Here is an 11,405-nt window from a genome sequence, read left to right as displayed (position 1 = left end):
TCAAAATCAAGAAATGAAGAAACAGGTTAAAACAGATTAAATAACTTACCCAAGGTTATGAAGCTATTATCTGAAACTGCATTTGAACTCATTGAGTTCAATGAATGAATGAATGAAGAAAAAAAAAGTGAAAATAGTCTCCATAGTTTTTCCTTTGGATGTGGAGAGCATTTTCCATCACAGAATTGTTTTGGATCACTGTCTTGCTAAGAGCTAAGTTATTGTAGTTGACCATTACATAATCATGCTGTTGCTGTGTACAGTTTCTTCTGGTTGTGTTCATTTCATTTGGATCAGTTCAAGTAAGTTCTTCCAGGTTTTTCTGAAATCTTCCTACTCGTTTTTTTTTATAGAACAATAGTATTCCATTACATTCATATACCACAATTTGTTCAACCATTCCCCAATTGATGAGCATCTCTTTAATTTCCAATTCTTTGCCACTCCAAAAAAAACTGCTACAAATATGTTTGCACACATGGGTCTTTTCCTCTTTTGGGGGATCTCTTTGGGATAAAAATGCAGTTAGGTAAAGCTGGATCAACTGGCCAGTATTTAAACTTAGGTTTCCCGAAGTGAACTCCAACACTCTACCCACTGTGTCACTTAGCTGCCTTAAGTCATAATCTGATCAATATAAAATTTTCAGCAACATACTTTTTCTTTGGTATAGATTAGTTCTTTTTGTATTTCTGCAGATTTCACTGAAGAGACTTTGTGGTGTTCCAGAATTCATTGCAATTAATATAATGCCATCTATAAAAAAGATCACCTAGAGAAATTTGTCATCAGGATAATCTTTTGTTTGAGTTTGCAGAGTCAAAAACCTCCATTGTTACTCATTTCTTGTTAAAGCAGATGAGTGGCGTTTAAATTCATGCATATGTCTTTGTTTTCAAATACTTTGGAGTGTAGACATTCTTTTAATTTAAAGGTGAGTCCATGGAAAATAGAGAACATCTGTAGAAAATTGTGCAGGAACTCCGTGCCACAGTCATTTTTTTTAGTTAAGACTCTCACCCTGGGCTCACCACTGTTCTGAATCATCAAAGACAGAACTCCTTGTTGCTGCTACCACAAATAAGAAAATCCCATAGTATTAATTGTCACATTTACTGCTACAACCAGAAGAAGGATAAGGATGGTAGGGAAGTCAAATAACTCTTGAGCCGAAGGCAATATGGTCTGATAAAAGACTATATTAGACAATGCAATGTGTCCAAGGCAAGACACACAGTATAGAAAGTGTCTGTTCTGTTCATTAGATGATGAGATAGCTCAAAATGCTTTTTGAGGGGCTTAGAAAAACACTCCAGTGCTATGTCCCTTAAGTTCCTTAAGGTCATTCAAAGTTTAAGTGATTTTTATTATCCCATATTCCAACTTGGACTTTTCTATCAATTCATTTCCTGTGTTCTTTCATTGTACACTATATTTATTGCATTTTTATTAGGTAACAACTTCTAATTTTCTCCCAGTAATTTCTACTACCTCATATTTCTGGAAGATCATTTTAGCTTGTTACTGTCACAAAGTAGAGGACATTATCAGTTCTGGAAAAGCAGCTAGAAATTTTTTCTTTCACTTGAATAAAACTTTTAACATAAGTCTAAAAACTCAGACTAAATTTTCCATTCATTATCAAAGTGATATCCCAGGTAACATGGGCAGAGCTGTCATTTTCTTCCATGAAATTTTTTAGCAAAATCTTCTTCATTGAAAGTCTATTTTCTCTTTACCCATATTCCACCTCCTCTCTCCCACATTAAAAGAGAGAGAGAGAGAGAGAGAGAGAGAGAGAGAGAGAGGGAGGGAGGGAGGGAAAGAGGGAGAAGGAGGGAGGGAGGGAAAGAGGGAGGAGGGAGGGAGGAAGGAAGGAAGGAAGGAAAGAAAGAAAGAAGGAAGAAAGGAAGGAAGGAAAGAAGGAAGGAAGAATGGAAGGAAGGAAGAGTCCTATTACAAACATGTAGTCAAGCAAAAAATGCCTTTATTGACCAACAAGAATATATCTTAGTCTGTGCTGAGTACTTTGCCTCTGTGAGAGGAGGTAAATACATGTTTGATCATGAATCTTCTTCTTTTGCAAGATCTTCAACTTTATACTACTTAAAAATGTAGGCTAAGTCGGACTAATCAGTCTAATCTAGTCCTATAAATACTCTATACCGCATCTTTATTCCATTAGTGCCAATTAACCAATGTTCTGCTCAGAAGCTAAACAACAAATGAAATTAAAGGGACCATCATTATATTTTTATGCTTGCTTTAGCAGATTGATCGAAATAATGCCCTTCTTTATTAGCCCCCAGCATAGAATATTTGTTACTCCCCTGAGTACTAGCCAGTTCACAACCATTGGGAAGCAGCACATGTGAGTATGAAGGAACTTGTATTATTTTAACTCAGATCAGAGGACCCTGTTGAAATTTCACCTTTGATACATACTATGCGACTTTGGGCAAGTCCCACCTTTCCTGGCCCACAGTTTCCTCATTTGTACAATGAAGGGATTGGACCTTAAGACCTCTGAGGTTCTAAGTGCTACATACATAATACTATGATCTAATATTGTTCTATATGATGAAATCCCACAAGTGTTTACACAGCTCAAGACACTCATGTCTCTTATAATTTTAAGCCTTATTTTATAAAAATATCTCTTCACAACTTTAGACTTCATGAAAAGTCTTTCTTGGGGAACGCTGTATATTTCACAGTCTTCATCTTCAATGCCTTGTAGAGCAGCTAGGTGGTATGAAGCGGCAGATGGGATAATGAATGGAATCTACAACACCTGAGTTCAAATCCTTCCTCAGAAATTTACTGTGTGATCTTGCACATGTCATTTAGTTTTTGCTTCTGTTTCCATATGTAGAATATGTGTTCTATGTATGTTGTTGATGTTATAGATATAGCAAGAACATGAATAGATAATTCTAGAATCTATTTTCCCCATTCTTTTCCAAGAAAGATTTTGGTTTCTGTAGGAGTGGGGAACAGGAGAGTGGCCAGAAGCCCCAAAAGAAGGGAAAGAAGGCCCCAAACTATATATTCAACTATATATTCAAACTATATATTCAAGGCTTGATTCTCTTCCCTCTCATAGCAAATAAATTCAATTATCCTTACTAATAGCCAAGCATTATATTAATCACTAATGATATAAACAAAGACAAAAATAATGCCTACTTTCAAGGACTATGCAATCTCATGGATTTATTTTCTTTTTCATTAAAAAAATTACTATCTTTTGTTTTCAAATAATTTTTATTTTCTTTTTCCTTTTATGCTTATTTTTACTAGTATTTACTCTTTCCAATTACACATAAAGACAGCTTTTAACTTTTTTTAAAAATTGAGTTCTAAATTTTTTCTGTTCCTTCCTTTCCCTAAGATAGTAAGAAATTTAAAATGGATTATGTATATTTAATCATGTAAAAGATATTTCTATGTTAGTCATATTATGAAAGAAGAAACAGATCAAAAGGAAAAAAATTAAATGAAGACAATATGAATCAATCTGCATTCAGACTCCATTAATTCTTTCTTTGGATATAGTTATCATTTCTCATCATGAGTCTTTTGGAATTGTCTTAGATCATTGTGTTGTTGAGAATAGATAAGTTATTCATAGTTGATAATCATACTGCAGTGCTATTACTTTGTACAATATTCTCTTGGTTCTGCTCACTTCACTTTGTATCAGTTCATGTAAGTCTTTTCAGGGTATTTTAAAATCATCTTTCTTTCTTTATTATAAGATTTCATTACATTCATATACTACAACTTGTTCAGCCATCCCCCAATTAATAGGCATCCCCTCAATTTCCAATTCTTCACTACCACAAAAAAGAGCTACTATACATATTTTTGTTATAAGTATGTCTTTTCCTTTTTTTGATCTTTTTGGGACACAGACTTAGTAGTGATATTGCTAGATAAAAGAGTACATACTCAATTTTATTACCCTTTGGCTATGGTTCCAAATTGCTCTCCAGATTGGTTAGATCAGTTTACAATTCCACTAACAGTGCATCAGTGTCCCAATTTTCCCACAACTTTAACATTCATAATTTTCCTTTTCTGTCAAATTAGGTAAGCTGGTACCTCAGAATTGTTTTAATTTGCATTTCTCTAATCAATAGTGATTAAGAGCATTTTTTCATGTAAATATCTTCATCTGAAAACTGATTTCATATCTTTGACTAATTTCCAATTGGAAAATGACTTATATTCTTATAAATTTGACTCAGTTCTTTATATATTTGAAAAATGAGCCATTTATTAGATATACTTGCTATAAAAATTATTCCCCAAATTTCTGCTTTCCTTTTAATTTTGGTTGCATTGTTTTTGTTTGTACAAATCTTTTTAAATTTAATATAATTAAAATTTATTTTATATCTCATATAGCACTCTCTCTCTTGTTTGTAAAAAAATTTCCCTTCTCCAGGTAAATTATTCCTTACTCTCTTAAACTACTTAAGGTATCACCTTTTATGTCTAGATCATGTACTTATTTTGACCTTATCTGGGTATATTGTATAAGATATTGGTCTACACCTAGTTTCCAACATATTGTTTTCCAGCTTTTCCAGCAGTTTTTATTAAATAATGAGTTTTTGTCCCAGAAACTGGGACCTTTGGCTTTATTAAATATTAGATAACTATGATCATTTACTTCTATGTCTTATGTACCTAACCTATTCCATTTATCTACCACTCTATTTCTTAGCCAATACCAGATAGTTCTGATTATTATCACTTTATTATATAGTTTGAAATCTGGTATGACTAGGCCACCTTCCTTTGCATTTTTCATTAATTACCTTGATATTCTTAACCTTTTATTCTTCCAGATGAGAATTTTGTTATTATTTTTCTAGATCAATAAAATAATTTTTGATTTTTGGTTTGATTAGTATGACATTGAATAAGTTAATTAATTTCAGTAGAATTGTTATTTTATTATATTGGTTCAGCTTTCTCATGAACAAGTGATATTTTTCCAGTTGTTTAGATCTCACTTTATTTTTGTGAAACGTTGTTTTGTAATTGTGTTCATATAGTTCCTGCATTTAATAGGTCATTTTCATTTCCAAATACTTTGTAACAAAGAACAAAACAAGTAAGACTAAAGAAAAACAGTTCATCAAAACACATCATCAGTATTTGACAGTATTAAACTATCACATCTGTAATTCCTATGCTTTTAGCAACTTTTCTCAAATTTTCTTCAGGTTGAATCATGGAAATAATAATTACATCTCTACCACATTTATTTTCTTTTTACAGATACATTTTACTGATAGCTTTTGTTTTTAAAAATCATGTACCTTTTCCAATGTACCACACCCTTCCTCCTCAGCTATACCTAATGGCAAAGAATAAAAAAGGAGAAAAAACAGGTTAGCAAAATTAAACATAGTACGGGCAATCCATGTGCACATGAGCATTTGATCCCTACTCTTCTCTCTCTCTTCTCTCTGGACTGGTTCATTAATGTTGGCAGGTGGTATGCTGTTAAATGTTTAACAACAGATTCTTTAAAAAAAATACACATAATATACTTTTAAGTTTAATTTTTTTCATTGTTAACATTTCTTTATAACTTCTTAAATCTAGGCAATGAAACAAAAAAAAATCAAGCACTGATTTGTAACTTTTTGCTAATTTCTGAAGTGTAAATGCCAACACTGAAAATTTTGAGAGCTTGTTCAAGCTGGCTCCAGCAAACCCCTGGCTGGTTCCTGAAGGGAATGGCCATGCTGCTATAACTTGTTTTTCCAAGATTCTAGGGGTAATGCTGGTGTGGGAAAACTAGGTGACACGGTGGATAAAACCCAGGGCCTATATTCAGGCAAAGCAAGCTGATTTGTCACTAACCAGTGCTGTTTTTTTTTTTGTTGTTGTTGTTGTTTTGTTTTTAATTTTTATTTAATAGCCTTTTATTTACAGGATATATACATGGGTAACTTTACAGCATTAACAACTGCCAAACCTCTTGTTCCAATTTTTCACCTCTTACCCGCCCCCACCCCCTCCCCTAGATTGCAGGATGACCAGTAGATGTTAAATATATTAAAATATAACTTAGATACACAATAAGTATACATGACCAAAACATTATTTTGCTGTACAAAAAGAATCAGACTCTGAATTATTGTACAATTAGCTTGTGAAGGAAATCAAAAATGCATGTGTGCATAAATATAGGGATTGGGAATTTAATGTAATGACTAACCAGTGCTGTTAAGAAGAAAGACTCTTCTTTCTTCAATTATCTCCCAGCAGTGATGCTGTTCCTACAATAAGCTCCCAGCAGCAACGTTTTTCATCTAATCAGTTTGGCCGGGGAGGGAGATGCAAGCTCAGAGTTCTTTATTTCTTGAGCAGGACCAGGAGATCATTATATACTTCAACAACAATACTATATGATGACCAGTTCTGATGGACCTGGCCATCCTCAGTAATGAGATCAACCAAATCATTTCCAATGGAGCAGTAATGAACTGAACCAGCTACATCCAGAAAAAGAACTCTGGGTGATGACTAAAAACCATTACATTGAATTCCCAATCCCCATATTTTTGCCCACCTGCATTTTTGATTTCCTTCACAAGCTAATTGTACAATATTTCAGAGTCTGATTCTTTTTGTACAGCAAAATAACGGTTTGGTCATGTATACTTATTGTGTATCTAATTTATATTTTAATATATTTAACATCTACTGGTCATCCTGCCATCTGGGGCAGGGGGTGGGGGGTAAGAGGTGAAAAATTGGAACAAGAGGTTTGGCAATTGTTAATGCTATAAAGTTACCCATACATATAACCTGTAAATAAAAGGCTATTAAATTTTTTAAAAAAAAGAGTTTTTTATTTCTGTCCTTTCCCACAAATTACGTTGTCCAAATCTGAAAATAATAAAAACCAATGTATTTATATATATATATATATATATATATATATATATATATATATATAAACCTGACATCCATAGCATTTCACACCCATACTGCTAAATTTAATTTCAATGATAGGGTACACCTGTAAGTAGGAGATGTTAAGAGAAAGCTAGTTAGGTTGAACTGTCAATCACCCACTAAGCCAGAAGACCTCTCTGTGTTCTAATAATTTGTATTGTGTCTCTTCATGTAGGCTGTTTCTCTGGCAGCTCTCTTTAGAGCCATGATTTTCCCTTTCTAAGCAAATCACTCCCCCTTCTCTTCATAGGATGGTGACCTTTCTTTCAAACCCCAGTGTGTCAAAGGCAAGATACCAGGGAAAGGGAAAGTCACAAAAATGACAATGCTTTTTCTTCCCTTACAGCCTGGGATGCTTCACAGTTTGCCATTTTATTTCTAGGGGCACCTGGATTCTGGATCCATAACCAAACTTAAAACATTTAGTTCATTATTGATCACCTTCATTTTATCCTAATGCTTTTAAAAGTATAACTTCCAAAGATTTCAATCTGAATTAGGCAAAGTTTTATGTCTTCAGAAAGGAAAATTTATTGTTGAGTTGTTTCAGTTGCATTCAATATTCCATGACTCCATTTGGGATTTTCTTAGCAAAATATTAGAGTGGTTTACCATTTCCTTCATTTTACCATTTCCATTCATTTTACAGATGACAAAACTGAGGCAAATGGGATTAAGTAATTTGTGTAGGGCCACACAGCTAATAAGTGTCTGAGACCAGATTTGAATCCAGGAAGATGAGCTTTCTGATTCTATCTTCTGTGCCATCTAGCTGATCCATATTAGATATTGAAGAAAATCTAAAGATCTCCCTTCTGCTCTCTGTCTACAAAATATTAAGCAATATATAACACTAGAGTCTTATATAACAATAAATTTGGTTTAGAAATCTCTCAAATAGACTTGATCTCAAAGAGCTTATTTTTGCTAAAATTCTAAATATTCAACATTAAATTCCATGGTCTCCAGTCATTTCAAGAGCTTTTGTAATAGACCACTAGGGGGAACTATTTAGAAGGGGCCAGAACTTAAGGGGTCATGAAAAATACCGTTAAAATACCTGTCTTCTTACTTTATTCAGATGCCAGTTGCAAATTTATCAGGCAAGAAATGTAACAAAACACAAGGTGGAGACATTTTCTTTAAGTAGTAATGCTCTTCTTTGTTAGTGTTTTGCTAGTGTGCTTTTTGTTTTGTCATTGATAATAAAACCCTAAATGCAAATTCATTGGGCTTGAAAAGTCAATATCTAAAATTTCTTTTCGTTGAGCATCTGAAAAACATCTAGGAAAATAGAGATCCCTGCTAGGGTATCTCAGCTTTCATAGTTTGCAATGCTTCCAAGTATGATGATAAAGTCAGAATAATCAGAATTGGTTTTAGTCACTTGGAAACAGATGTAGGGAAGGAAGGAAAGGGAAAGGGAGAACAAATATTAAAAACTATATAGCATGAGCTCAACATTGCACAAATAGAAAGATATATTGAATTGAACTGGATATCTATAAAGTTTATTACAAAAATAGAGCAAAGATTTTTGTACATATAGTATCCAACATTTAACTTCCTCCCTGTCCAGGGTTTCTGTGGATTATGCTCAGTGTTGTCACATTCAAAGAATGTTTTTAAGTCCATATGTTCAGTCCTTTTTTTCCTCTTTAACATTCTAAATAAACCATATATCCTAATACCTTTTAAAACTTTGAAATACCTCATTGTTCTTTTTCACTACAGAACTAGGCATGTTATAGAATATACAGTTTGGTAGCTGGGCCTAGGTGGTAGATATCGAAGAGGTCCTATGGGAAGATCAGAGGTATAGTTTGTTTTTTAAATTAAAAAAAATTAAGTTTGTCTTCTGTCACTATGCTTCTTTCCTTTCTCCCCCCATGGGAAAGCAAGAAACACAAAACCTCTATTTTCAACATATATAATCAAGCAAAACAAATCCCCACAGTGGCCCTATCAAAAAAAGGTTTAAAACTATACCAATGAGGTCATTATCTTCTGTTGGGAGGTGAGTAGCATGTTTCATCATGGGACTTTTGGAGTGATGGCTAATCATTGTGTTGAGCAGAGTTTCCAAGTCTTTCAAAGAATTTTTTTGTCTTTATGATATTGTTGTCATTTGCATAAGCTGTTCTCCTGGTTATGTTCCCTTTGCATCAGTTTTTTTTTATGTATACATATTTATATAGTTATCTTGCTGCACAGGAAAAAATTTGGATCAAGAACGAAGAAAAAAACTGGGAAAGAAAACAAAATGCAAGCAAACAACAATAGAAAGAATGAGAATGCTATGTTGTGTTCCACACTTTGTTCCCATGGTTCTTTCTCTGGGTATAGCTGACTCTCTTCATCACCAAACAATTGGAACTGGTTTGAATCATCTCAACAGTGAAGAAGGCCACGTCCATCAGAATTGATCCTCATATACTATTGTTGTTGAAGTATATAATGATCTCCTGGTTCTGCTCATTTCACTCAGCATCAGTTCATGTAAGTCTCTCCAAGCTTCTCTGAAATCATCCTGCTGTCATTTCTTACAGAACGATAATATTCCATAACATTCATATGCCATAATTTATTCAGCCATTCTCCAATTGATGGGCATCCATTCAATTTTCAGTTTTTTGCCACTACAAAAAGGGCACTTTGTACCAGTTTTTAAGGTATTCTCATATGTCCCCATTTATTAAATAATCCATTTCATAATTTCAAATAGCACAATGGTATTCTGTCATATTTTTCTTTGATCTTTTTGGAGTATAAACCTAGAAATGGCATTACATAGGAACAAAGAGTATTTATTGGATGCCAACATTTGTGTATCCAAGACAAGTGAAATCTTTTGATGGAGTGAAAGAATGGGATTGTTGAGCAAAAGAACTATATGTCCCTATCAAAGATTCTGTTTCAGTCCATTGTCTAATATTTTCACAAATTAAAAAAAAAACCAGATTTATCTGACATCCTGCCAAGTAACTGATTAAATTATTACTTTCCAGCTGAGTGTGGTGGCTTGCCCCCTGCAATGTCTGTTACTGTAGAAGTTGTGGTTGGTAAAAAAAAAATTGAGTTTGAGAATTCTATCTTTTAGGTAGTTGGCTAAAGCCAACTGGATTTTTGCAGTCTGTACCAATATGGTAAGTTCCCAAGATTGGGGTCAAAACTTCTATGCCAATCAGCAATGGGACTGAGCTCATGAGTGGCCACTGAACTTGCAAACTGGGCAAAATAGGGAGACATAATCTAAAAATAAATGAATACATACAATCTTTAAAAAAAGATCACTTCAACACCTATGGCACAATGATAATGCAACAAATGTAAGATAGTGATTATTTATTAATCCATATTCTGTGTGCAAAGTACTATCAGCATTCAAAAATTACAAAACAAAGGCATTTAGGATATCTGATGTACTTCTGCATCCTCAAAGAAAGCTTCAGTTGTGTTTAGATGAATTATAATGATTAATACTTATAATTGCATGTCAATGCTTTAAAAAACTTTTCATGTGAGTATGAACTCTCTCTTAACTAGAAAAACATATTATATGACCATGAATGTATAAAAGAATCTTTACTGAAACTTGCGGTCCTCCTTGGAAAAAACAGCCTACTGGCACTGCCACACTTCTTCCCATCCAGAGATCTTGGTTTTGGATTAATGGAGATGGTAAGATATAATTGTGGTTGTTGATCTTCTTTAGTTCATGTTTCACATGGGCAAGAGCACCAGTTTATGTGGATTAAATACTCTTACCCTCACTTTCCCCTGACGTAAATATTTACTTGTCTAAAGTCTTCAGTCTCCCTCCAAATCAAATACATTTTTCTTTGCTTCCTATAAACTCATTGTCCTTCACAATTCATAACCCTCTTCATCTCCCGTTGGTAGCACATGATATTGCTGGTGGAAATTGTCTCAATTATTATTTAAATGTTTTAATTGGTGTGTGTGTGTGTGTGTGTGTGTGTGTGTGTGTGTGTGTGTGCATGAATGTGTTATTGCCTGGTTTTAATATAGTTAACCTATAAAAACAAGATCCCAGAAAAGTCAACACATTGGCGCAAAAAGTATATGTGACATGGGGCAGAAGACTCTGGAACGAGGAACCTTCCAAGGAGACCTCAGGGAGTATTTGAAACTAGTAACTTGAGACAAGAAAAGTATAAACATTTCTAAGCCAAAACTAGGAACTTGGTGGGAAATCTTAAGAGACTGGGCTCTTTTTTGGAACAGGAATAATAGGAAATCTGCTGGTGGTCTGTGGAGAAAATGGTCATGGAATAGAGGCTCCAGAGGACAATGGTTTAACCTACAAGGCCACATATTCTCTAGAGGGAAAATTTAAGTCTGAAACATTAGTTAAAGGAATTGAGTTTTACTATGAACATAGAAATAAACTTAAC

The sequence above is a fragment of the Sarcophilus harrisii genome, chromosome 1, assembly GCF_902635505.1.
Source record: "Sarcophilus harrisii chromosome 1, mSarHar1.11, whole genome shotgun sequence".
Taxonomy (NCBI): Eukaryota; Metazoa; Chordata; class Mammalia; order Dasyuromorphia; family Dasyuridae; genus Sarcophilus; species Sarcophilus harrisii.
This window is presented reverse-complemented; position numbering follows the sequence as displayed.